Below are 11,988 nucleotides of genomic sequence, written 5' to 3'. Positions count from 1 at the left end.
AAGGCCCTCGATCAATGTTTGTGGAGGCAGTGAGGTGACTGCAAGGTCAGAGTGGGAAAAGGAGCCAGGGGGAGGTGGGGAAGGTTGGGCTAGAGAGGCTGGGTGAGCTAGGCGGGGCTTTGTAGGCCACAGGAAGGGTTTGGTGTTTGTAGTTAGAGCAGTGGGAGTGTTCGAAGATTCTGAATCAAGGGGGCAGGGGATCTGGTTGGTATTTTGAAAAGATGACTGGGCTGTCAGTTTCAACATCAGTTGAACCCCAAGTATACGTCAATGTTATATTAGGTGCTTTATTCAATGTTATTTCATTCATTTTGTAAAATGATTGTGGGAAATAGGTAGGCAGCTAAGGAAATGAAAGCTTAGAAGGATTAAGTAGTTTGCCCCAAATCTCATAGCTGGAAAGTGCTATAGAAATGGACTGAAGATCTCTTGTTTTTGTTTATTATAGAGACAGGGTCTCGCTCCATTGCCCAGGCTGGAGTGCAGTGGTGCAATCATAGCTCACTGCAGCTCTGTCCTCCTGGGCTCAAGAAATCCTCCCACCTCAGTCCCCTGAATAGCTGGGACTATAGGTGTGTGTCGCCATGCCCAGCTAATTTTTTCTTTTCTTTCTTTCTTTTTCTTTTTCTTTTTTTTTTTTTTAAAGCGGAGACTAGGTCTTGCTAGGTTGCCCAGGCTGGCCTTGAACTCCCAAGCTCAAGTGATCCTGCTGCCTCAGCCTCCCAAAATGTTGAGATTATAAACGTGAGCCACCGCACCTGCCCTGAAGATCTCTTTAGCTCTGTATCAGTTAGCATATTAGTTCAGCTTCTATAACAAAGGCTTTGAATTACCAAACACTTACATGTGGCCGTTTATTTTTGTCTTACTTGTATTATAGCTCTCCCCTGTGAAATTGTTCAGGACCCCAGGGTCCTTCAATTTAATCGCCCTGCCATCCTCAATATGTGGTCCATGATGGTTGCTCCAGCTCCTGCCATTGCAACTGCATTCTAGTCAGTGAAAAGCGGGAAAAGAGGAAGGGGAGGGTGCGCCCTTCTCTTTAAGGATGTGGTACATTTACATTATATACATTGTTTCTGCTCTGATCACAATAGCCAAAGCTGTCACGTGACCTCAACTAGCTGCTGGGAAATGTAACTTTTATACTGTGCAGCCATGAGTACAGCCATACTTCTGGGGACGTATTAGTAAAGGAGGAGAGGAGAGTGGGTGTTGGGAACAACTGGAAATTTCTGATTCATACTCCAACATGTGCTGGAGGGAAGGATTTAAGAGTTATATTAGATACCCTATGGGGAGGGGGTAGGTGCACAGCTTGAGTCCCCCTCTTTCATGGGAAGAGGGGGGTATGTATAGGGATGGCTGCCAGGGGCCATGTCAGTGTATTGGGATATCTTGATGACCACTTCCTCCAGTCATACAGCAGACTGGTCCAGGGAAGAGTACGTGACTCAAGTTGGGTCAGTTCAAATGCCCCCCTGGACTGGAGAAAGAGAATGAGAAAGGGTCTGGGGTTGGGGTGGGTGGCTGCATGGAGTTCTCAACATTATCTCCATTGAGGTGACTGCCTCTCTGCATGCTCTGTCCTCGTGCTTACTCCTCTGCAAGGTCAATCTGTCCATTCCCCTGTATCTTGGGCACAGAGGACAAGGCCTGGGGCTCCAGGCCAGAGCTTCCTATGCTCCATGTGTGGAGTCTAGAGACTACAGAGAGAGCAGCTTAACTCACATGGCCACCCAGATTAGATGGTGGACATCTCGGGGTGACCCCTGAGGACAACGGACTGGATGACCAAGCGGGCCTGTCTCCAGGCCTTGGCGCTATCTAAGTTCCAAGTATTAGATACAACCTAAAGTTTCTTGCTAGTGCAGTAGCGAGGGTTGTGTGATGTACAAAATAAATAGAGACATAGGAAAATTGCTGTGCATTTGCAGGCTGTGAGTCATCCTGACACAGAGGCATTGTAGACAGAGGAGTGTCGTGGGTGGAAGCAGGGGAACATTGCTATGTAAGGAGAAGGGAAGAAGAGGAGGAGAGGGTCCTGTGAAGAAGACAGAGGTCTCAGAGAGGAAGGAGGAGGACCTAGGAGGGGTGGTGTTTTGATGGGGAAAGGAGCTGAAAGTTTCTAGAAGGAAAGAATGGCTGGTCAACAGTCCAGCCACCACCTTAGGATCAAATTGAGTGAGCCCCAGAGGAAGGTCACTGAATTTGACCACAAAGGAATCATCCTTGTCCTTTCCTTTGAGAAAAGAGCGACAGCATCACTAGGAGGCAGGAGGCCAAGGAAGTGGCTTAGCACAGTGTCAGGCTCATGAAAGTCTCACGATATTTGTAGAGCTGGTGAACTGCTGAGTGAATAGGAAGTAGAGACACAGCAAGTATAGACAGCTGTGAAGACCTTGACCCCCACCCACCCCAATCAACGTGTTTTCCTGGGCTTTACTCTTTGCTTCCGTTAGTCACTTTTGCCAAGGTTTCTCCTCCATAGACGTCAGGATGGGGAGGACAGAGGGCAGGAAGGAAGGAGATTTGTCCCTGAAAGCTGAAGCCCCCTCCAGGAGCAGCCTTTTGGACAGAGCTTGATACCTAACCTGGATCATTCCCGCTGCAGTATCAGCAGGTGTCAGCTGGAGAAGGAGAAGCTTCTGTGAATGACAGTCCTTCAGATGACTAAAACCAGCTGAACTCTATCCCAAGCGGAGATAAGAGAGGTGGAGATCAGGTGAGAGCCGCAGCCGGGTGGAATTCAGGGCAGCGTCAGCGTTGTGTGTGTGCCTGGTGCTGGGTTACAGCCGTCTCACCGCGCTTCCTCTTCTCAGATTCCGGCTCCAGGATCTCACCCTCCCCAGCCTCTAATAACCCCAAATCCTGGACTGATGTTTGGGAGACTGTGACTGGGCCAGGTAAACAGGGCAGGCCTGGAGCCACAGCCGACACTGGAGGGAGGGAGACGGGTCCTCCTCTGGATGGGTGTTTGGGACCGGCAGGAGGGGCAGGCGGGGGAGGCTGAATTCGAGGTTTCCCCCTTGGGGTCTCCTCTCTCCTGTTTCCACTCTTCCCCTGTCTCCCTTTTCAGCGCCTCCTCCCCTCCAGCCCCTCCTGTCTGCATTTGGCCTCTTCCTTCCCTCCTCTCTGTCCCTCCGTGTCCCATCTCATGTGCCTTCTGTCTCCCAGGCAGCCTCCCCCCAGGCCCCACGCCGCTGAGGCACCGGTAGGCAGGGTTTTGGCTGGAGCTGCTGCCAGTGGTCCTCAGGGGAGGATGGAGACCTCCCTTTTCAAGAACTTCTGAAAACAGAAGTTTTTGAAACTTCTGGGGAGAGCTAAGGGAGGAGGACTTCGGGATGTCCAGACGGGCAGGGATTCTGTGACCCTTTGGTTTTCTTCTCCTCCGCCGGTTAAGGCAGAGCTGTTACGGGCTAAGGCTCCCTCTAGTGGCCAGATTGGGAACTGCAGCCACTCGTTGCCCTTCCTGGAAGCGGTCACAGTGGGCAGCAGGCTGAACCAACTGTCCAAGGGCCTGAGAGGCACAATTAATAGACAACTGAAAGCCGAGAGTCTTCAGGCACTTAGAGGCAGGCTGATTATTAAAAGCTTCAGTAGAGCGGTCAGGATGGAGACCCACAGTCTCTGTTCCCATTATCAATCAATCCCTCGTGGTGGATTGGGCCTGGCCCAGATTTCCTCAATGACCACCACGCAGGCAGTCAGCAGTGGCAGAAGCCAGAGAGCCTATGGCTCCAGGGTGTGGCTCAGCAGAAGGGGCTCTGGTCACAATGGGTCCTAGGCAAGATCCTTCCCCTCTCAAAACCCCCATTTCCCGTTCTTTGGACCTTTGGGACCTGGGTGTCTCTGGGCTGCCCTCTCACAGCCCTGCATGGCCCATGCCCTGGTGCTTGCTCCCTGAGTCTGCAGGGCCAACCTGTCCATTCCCCTGCAGCCAGCCTGCTGCTCGGCAGGGCAGGTGAGTTCCTCTCCTATGACAGACAGTGCAGTGTTCAGCTCGCCCACTGGACCTTTTGGGTGATTTGACCTCTGGAAGTTCTATTCCACTCACCCTTGCTCCTCCCCTTCCATGTGACCACATTCCTGGAGGTTCCAGCACCTGCGGAGATGGAAACAGCTGCTCCCAATCCTCCGGGATGTGGGTCAGAGAATGTGAAATGCAGGCATCTTTATTTCCCAGACTCAGTTATTAGACTTCCCTCTTTTTCAAAGTCAATGGCCCCCACAAAAAGAGTGGGCATGAACGTCAACCTTTCTCCAAGGACACCCAGGCTTTGATTTCCCTGAACTACCCCAAGTCTCTATGAACGTGGAACTGAATCTGACTGATTGAAAGTAAAATTAAAAGGTAAATAGGCCTCTTTTCCCTAAAAGGAGCGGTGGTGGGTGCTTCTGCAGAGGTAGGATCAAAGCACTGAGAAGCCTGTTAGAAAACATGGACAGTAAAACACTCTCCTTTACCTGCATGCAGAACATTGGGGCAGAGTGCCCAGGCAGAGCAGGATTTGCCTTCACGTCCATCCAATATGGGCCCAAGTGTCAGTTTTACTAGTTCCCCACTTATGTGATCCCGGACAGATTATTTGACTTCGTGGTGCCTCAGTTTCTTCGTCTATAAAATGGGCCAGTAATAACTAGCTGACAAAGTTACGTGGATATTCACGATTCTGTGTGTAGAATGCCGAGCCCAGTGCTCATGTGAAATGGTGGGAGAGAAGCAACATTTACTGGCTGTCTATGATAGCGTTGGGCCCTGCATGAGATGCACAGGATGTCACTTACAAAAAACTCAAAAGGGTGGCCGTGATCACTCCCATTTCACAGATTAGAAAACCAAGCCTCACAGAAGGTAAGTAACAACTCTGTTAGTAAGTGCTGCATAAGGATTCAAACCCATCTCTATCTGCTTCCAAAGACTTTGGGCTTATCGAGAACAGTGTAGATGGGGTGGGGGCAGGAGCATGCTGGGGTCCAGGTCCTGAGATGGCAGAAGTCCTTGTGAGATCAGAGAAGAGTGGGACAAGAGAAGGGGTAGCAAGGACAGGCCTTAGAGAGGAGGCTCAGGGCCCATGACATCCTAGTGACCACCTGTCTCACCACGCCCTTAGCAGGTGAGGCAACTGACAGCATTGGCTGGTCCAAAGATCCAGTGACAGAGAATCTAGGACAGTCACCCAAGAGGCGGATGAGGCTGGACAAGGTCTCCGGGCTGCATTGGGAGGAATCCAGGCTGCACAGGGAAGCAGGACCTGAGAGGTAGCAGCACCACTTAGAAGTGGGGATGGTGGGGGTGGGAAGCTGAGGGCCAGCATGGGGCCTTCCTGACCAGCCCAGGGCTGGTGGAGCCCCCAGGATAGCACCGGGGAGTGGTCACCTCGCTGGCACTGGAGAGGCTGGGGATGCCCCAAGCTCTATAGGAGAGAACCTCGAGGGGACAGGTCGGGGGAAGGAGAAGCCTAGAACCTGAGTCAGCCAGATGCCCAGCTGTGGCCCATGAGGGCAATCACCTAGTGCAGGGCCCCCTCCTTCCTTTAGAAAGGGGAGTGAGGAGTCCACCTCCCTCCTATGTCCGCGGTCCTGGGGTGAGGAGTTGGTTTTAGGGATGGCGGCTGTAGAGGCATTGGAAAGGGGACGTCGCCCCCTTGTGGTCAGATGGCTGTGGTGCAGAGGAAGTGCCCGTTGCTGCCGCACGCCTTCCCGGTTGATGGAACCTTTGAGCTTTTTTCACGTATCAGGCTCCCTTGGTGAGCAATGTCTGTGAACCAGGGACACGGAAGGCAGAGGGGCGGCTTCAGGATTCACTGCAGGGAGCGTGGCTTTCTCCGGAGATACTGTGGGGCTCTAAGGGTCCCAGGCACACTGCAATAGCAGCAATGGTGGGGACTAGAAGAACAAAAGGACATATACTGAACTCCCAGCTAGAGCCAGGCCCTGGGCCAGCCCTGGGGATGCAGGGATGAGATGAGCAGGACACAGTCCATACCCTCCATCTCCATGCAGGAGACCGACAAGAGGCCAGGAATGATGATGTCCCCATGGCTGTGACAGAGGCACGGTGTTAGGGCCATCGTCATTTCTCCCTCTGGAAGGATTCTTGAGTAATCCCCTAGCCTCTCTCCTCACCCTGCTCCATCTTTTTCATGTCAGGTTGGGGAGTTGGAAGGAGAAATCCAGCAAGTCGGCCAGCTCCTTCCATCTTTCCCTTCCCTCAGCCAGCCGTTCCCGGGACGTTGGCATCCCAGTCTCCTCTCTGCCATCCCGCGAGGGGCCTGCCTGTGTGGGGGCCCTTGGTCATCCTGCACTGTTTGTCTCCGGGATGGGAGGGTAGAGCCACATTCTCCACTCAGCTCTATCACTAACGTTTCGATTTTCATCTCCCTGACTTTTGGCTGATATCTCATTTGTTTCTGAACTCAGGCGCGGGAAGGCTCCTCCAAAGCCCCAGAGCAGTGAGTGCTTCTCATCCAGAGGTGGTTTTGCTGCTCAGAGAACATTTGTCACAGTGCGCGGTGGGGAGGGGGCGTAATACAGGCATCTGGTAAGTAGAGGGTGAGAATGCTAAAAAAAAAAAAAAAAAAATCCTAAAAATACACAAGACAGCCCCTCACATCAATAATTGTGTGACCCAAAATGTCAAAAGTGATGAGGTTGATAAACTCTGACCTAAAGCCTACGGTGTTATGAGGAATTAAATTAGAAGTACCTAATGCAGCCCTGTTGGGGGAAGGTTGCACGGAGTGGGAGTTCAATGAAGGCTTTTGGAATGAGATAATATCTGATTTAGGCTTTGAAGTGAAGTTGAAGATTGCCACGTAGAGGAAGAGTATCAAAGTTGGACAAGTAGCAGACTATCCAGATAGTGGGAACAGAGTGTGCAAAGGCATGGAGAGTGAGAGGCTGTGGTCTGTTTGAATGAGACTGTCTTGGACAGGAAATTAGGCTGTGGAGGTGGGCATGGGTGAAGCATGAAAGGCTTTGCATACTTATCTATGGAATACGTTTTATGAAGTATAAAACAAGCACAAAATGTGTTTAGAAAAGTGCATATGACACTAGTATATAGAAATGTAGAGTGCATTGAATTATCAATTATATGCAACTGTTTCCAGTTTTTGGCTATGATGAATAAGGGCCTATAAACATTTTTGTACTTGTCTCTTGGCATTCATTTTTGTGAATTTTGCTTTGGGTATAATCCTAGTAAGGGAATGGCGGGGTCATGGAGTGTACATATGTGCACTTTTAGTTGATATTGTCAAATAATTTCCCAAAGTTCTTGCAGGAATCTACAATCCTCCAATAGTGTAAGAGAATTCGCATTGTTCTGTGTCTTCACAATGCTTAGTGTGGCCAGTTAAAAAAATTTATCTCTTCTGGAGTATGTGTAATGGCAGGGCTTTATTTTATTTCTGTCATTTTGTTTTATATTTTTCAAAATAAGGTTTATTGACATATGATTTGCATACAGTAAAATTTCACCATTTTAAGTGTACAGTCTATAAATTTTTATTAATATATACATTTGTTTAATAAAAATATGTAATATTTTATCACCCCAAAGTTCCCTCATTCCTGTTTGCAGCCAATCCACTCCTGCCACCTTTAGTACCTAGTAACTACTGATATGTTTTCTGTCTTTATAGTTTTGCCTTTTCCAGAATGTTGTGTGAATATAATCATTAAGTATGTAGTATTTCAAGTTTGGTTTACTTCCACTTAGTAATATGTTTTTGAGATTAATCCACTTTGTTCCATGGATAATCAGATGGGTAATTTCAAAAGAGAGATGGAAACTATAAGAAAAACCAAATGAAAATACTAGAAATAGAGAACACAGTAACAGAAATGAAGAATGCCTTTGATGGACTCATCAGTAGACTCAACATAGCTGAGAGAAGAATCAGTAAACTTGAAGACAATGTAGTAGAAATTATTCAAACTGAAATACAAAGGGAAAAAAAAGAGTGAACAAACAGAACAAAGCATCTAAGAACTGTAGGAGAATATGAGTGGGCTAACATATGTGTAATTGGAATCCCAAAAGATGAGAGAGAGGGAAAGGGGAGAGAAGAGAAGAGGAGGGAGAACTTGGACAAATTACAGTCAACAATTTCCCCAAATTCGCAACAGACAGCACACCACAGACTCCAGAAGCTCAGAGAACACCAAGTAGTAAAGAAACCAACCCCCTCCCTCAAAAGAAAAGATATGCTCAGCTTCTCAGTCCGTCACTTCTGTCTTCCAGAATGGGCTGATGCATCTGGAGAAAATCAGATCCAAATGCCAGGCTCACCTCTTTCAATTTCCTTCCCCTCTGGATCTTGGTGTCCTCATTTTTCACTGTTTTGATAGCAACCTAAATATCTTCAAGTTGATGAAAAATGTTATACAGCTTTTCTTATTCTATTAAGCTGGGGAGCCAATTCAAATACTTAGTCTGCTGAAAGTACTGAAAATAAAAATTGAGGCAATCTTTTCAAGTTTTTTTCTGGTTTTAGTTCTTTGGGAATTGCTGGTCTAATCTAACTAATAGGTTAAGAGAGTTATATGTAAAATTAGCTTTTGAATCTTGGTAGTAAAAGAAAATAATTTAGCTTCCTATATTACTTTTACTCTTCCTCCTAATTTAAATAACAAACATATAAAAGTTTTTTTTTTTTTTTTTTTTTTTTTTTGAGACAGGATCTTGCTTGCTCTGTCATTCAGACTGTAGTGCAGTGCAGTGGTGTGATCACAATTCACTGCAGCCTCAAACTCCTGGGCTCAAGGGATCCTCCTGCCTCACAACTTCCTGGAATTTTTTAATGGTAAGAATAGTTGGCTATTTTTTTTCATTGGAAATTCTGCATGTGGACCTCTATTTCTTGTTCCTTCACCTCTATATACTCTTTCTTGATTTCTTTTGAAATTATGTGTCAAAAACCAGGCATTGATTCTTCCTTTTACCTCTTTTTACCTCTCCCACCTACATTCTTGAATTGGCTTTATTTATTTTATTTTATTTATTTTGAGACAGACTCTTGCTCTGTCACCCAGGCTGGAGTGCAGTGGCACAATCTTGGCTCACTGCAACCTCCGCCTCCTGGGTTCAAGCGATTCTCCTGCCTCAGCCTCCCGAGCAGCTGGGACTACAGGTGCATGCCACCATGCCTGGCTAATTTTTGTATTTTTAGTAGAGATGAGGTTTCACCATGTTGACCAGGCTGGTCTTGAACTCCTGACCTCAAGTGATCCACCCATCTCAGCCTCCCAAAGTGCTGGGATTACAGACATGAGCCACTGCGCCTGGCCTATTTATTTTTAAATTAAACTTTTTATTTTGAGATATTGTAGATTCACATGCAGCTGCAAGAAATAATACAGAGAAATCTCATGTATCCTTTACTCAGTTTTCCCCAATAGTAGCATCTTGCAAAACTGTACTACAATAACACAACCAGGACAATTACATTGATACAGCTGAGGTATAGAATAGTTCCAGCACCACAAGGGTCCTTTTTGTTGCTCTTTTACAGTTTTGCCTACTTTTCTCCTACTTCTACACCCTCCTTAATCTATGGCCACTACTCATTTGTTCTCCATTTCTACAATTTTGTTATTTGAAGAACATTCTATAACTGGAATCGTATGGTAATCTTTCAGGATTGGGTGAATGGTCGTAGTTTGTGTTTTTCAAAGAATTGGCCCATTTCATGTAAGTTGTCAAATTTATATGTGTAGAGTTCATAGTATTTCCTTATTATCTTTTTGATGTCTGCAGAGTCTGTGATGATATTCCCTGTTTAATTTCTGATATTGATAATTCATGTCTTCTCTTTTTGTCAGTCCTGCTAGAATTTTGTCAATCATATTTGATCTTTTCAAATAAGTTAATATTTGTTTCATTGATTTTCTGTTTTTAGTTTCATTGATTTCTGCTCACATCTTTTATTTATTTTTTTCTTTTAATAGTTTTGGGTTTATTTTGCTCTTTTTCTTCCTGGATTCTCAAGGTAGGTGCTTAGATTATTATTTGAGACTTTTCCTGTTTTCTAATGTATGTGTTTAGTGCTATAAATTTTCCTCTCAGCAGTTTTTTAGTTGTTTCCACAAAATTTGACATTATATTTTCATTTTAATTTAGTTAAATATATATTTTAATTTCCCTTGATACTTTTTCTTTGACTCATGGGTTGTTTAGAAGAATGTTGTTTAGTTTGCAAGTGTTTGGAGATTTTCCTGTTGTCTTTATGTTATTGATTTCTAGTTTGATTCCATCATGGCTGGAAAATGCACTCTGTATAATTTCGAGTCTTTAAAACCTATTCAAGTTTTTTTTTTTTTTTTTTTTTAATGGTCCAGGATATGGTCTACCTTGTTTTGTGAACATTTGGAAACAAAAGAGTATTTTGCTGTTGTTGGGTGCAGTGTTCCATAAATGTTGATTACATCTTCTTGGTGAATATTCAGTTAAGTTATTCTACATTCTTGCTTATTTGCTGTCTAGTTTTTCTATTAATTGTTGAGAGAGGAGCATTAAAGTTTCCAACTATAATTGTGGACTTTATGCTTCTTTTTAATTCAATCAGTTTTTGCTTTACATATTTTGCAAGTCTGTTGTTTGGTGCATGTACACTTAGGATTGCTAGGTCTTTTTGGTAGATTGACCTTTTTTATCACTATATAATGTCTCTTTCAGTTTCTGGTAATTTTCTTTGCTCTGGGGTCTATTTTATATTATAAAGCCACTCCTTTGGGGGCGGAGCAAGATGGCCGAATAGGAACAGCTCCAGTCTCCAACTCCCAGCGCGAGCGACACAGAAGACCGGCGATTTCTGCATTTTCAACTGAGGTACTGGGTTCATCTCACTGGGGAGTGCCAGACGATCGGTGCTGGTCAGCTGCTGCAGCCCGACCAGCGAGAGCTGAAGCAGGGCGAGGCATTGCCTCACCTGGAAAGCGCAAGGGGGAAGGGAATCCCTTTTCCTAGCCAGGGGAACTGAGACACACAACACCTGGAAAATCGGGTAACTCCCACCCCAATACTGCGCTTTAAGCAGACAGGCACACCAGGAGATCATATCCCACACCTGGCCGGGGGTGTCCCACACCCACGGAGCCTCCCTCATTGCTAGCACAGCAGTCTGTGATCTACCGGCAAGGCAGCAGCGAGGCTGGGGGAGGGGCGCCCGCCATTGCTGAGGCTTAAGTAGGTAAACAAAGCTGCTGGGAAGCTCGAACTGGGTGGAGCTCACAGCAGCTCAAGGAAACCTGCCTGTCTCTGTAGACTCTACCTCTGGGGACAGGGCACAGTAAATAATAACAAACGCAGCAGCTCTGCAGACGCAAACGACTCTGTCTGACAGCTTTGAAGAGAGCAGTGGATCTCCCAACACGGAGGTTGAGATCTGAGAAGGGACAGACTCCCTGCTCAAGTGGGTCCCTGACCCCTGAGTAGCCTAACTGGGAGACATCCCCCACTAGGGGCAGTCTGACACCCCACACCTCACAGGGTGGAGTACACCCCTGAGAGGAAGATTCCAAAGCAAGAATCAGACAGGTACACTCGCTGTTCAGAAATATTCTATCTTCTGCAGCCTCTGCTGCTGATACCCAGGCAAACAGGGTCTGGAGTGGACCTCAAGCAATCTCCTACAGCTACAACCTACAGCTGAGGATCCTGACTGTTAGAAGGAAAGCTATCAAACAGGAAGGACACCTACACCAAAACCCCATCAGTACATCACCATCATCAAAGACCAGAGGCAGATAAAACCACAAAGATGGGGAAAAAGCAGGGCAGAAAAGCTGGAAATTCAAAAAATAAGAGCGCATCTCCCCCGGCAAAGGAGCGCAGCTCATCGCCAGCAACGGATCAAAGCTGGACGGAGAATGACTTCGACGAGATGAGAGAAGAAGGCTTCAGTCCATCAAATTTCTCAGAGCTAAAGGAGGAATTACGTACCCAGCGCAAAGAAACTAAAAATCTTGAAAAAAAAGTGG

At 46.5% G+C, this 11,988-nt stretch overlaps 1 long non-coding RNA gene across 2 annotated transcripts; it reads left to right on the top strand.

Annotated features, from left to right (window-relative positions):
• The first annotated feature begins 1,907 nt into the window (after positions 1-1,907).
• On the top strand, positions 1,908-11,203 carry LOC140712684 (uncharacterized). 2 transcript variants are annotated; one of them, XR_012094399.1, is made up of 4 exons: positions 1,908-2,725; positions 6,424-6,544; positions 8,689-8,813; positions 10,731-11,203. It is a non-coding gene; the product is annotated as an uncharacterized lncRNA (long non-coding RNA). The 2 variants fall into 2 exon arrangements; XR_012094398.1 differs by lacking the exon at positions 10,731-11,203 and having other exon boundaries at positions 8,689-10,124.
• Positions 11,204-11,988: the final 785 nt, after the last annotated feature.

This window comes from Chlorocebus sabaeus, chromosome 10, assembly GCF_047675955.1.
Source record: "Chlorocebus sabaeus isolate Y175 chromosome 10, mChlSab1.0.hap1, whole genome shotgun sequence".
Lineage (NCBI taxonomy): Eukaryota > Metazoa > Chordata > Mammalia > Primates > Cercopithecidae > Chlorocebus > Chlorocebus sabaeus.
Note: the sequence above shows the minus strand (reverse complement) of the source record. Positions and strands in the feature narration are given on the sequence as shown.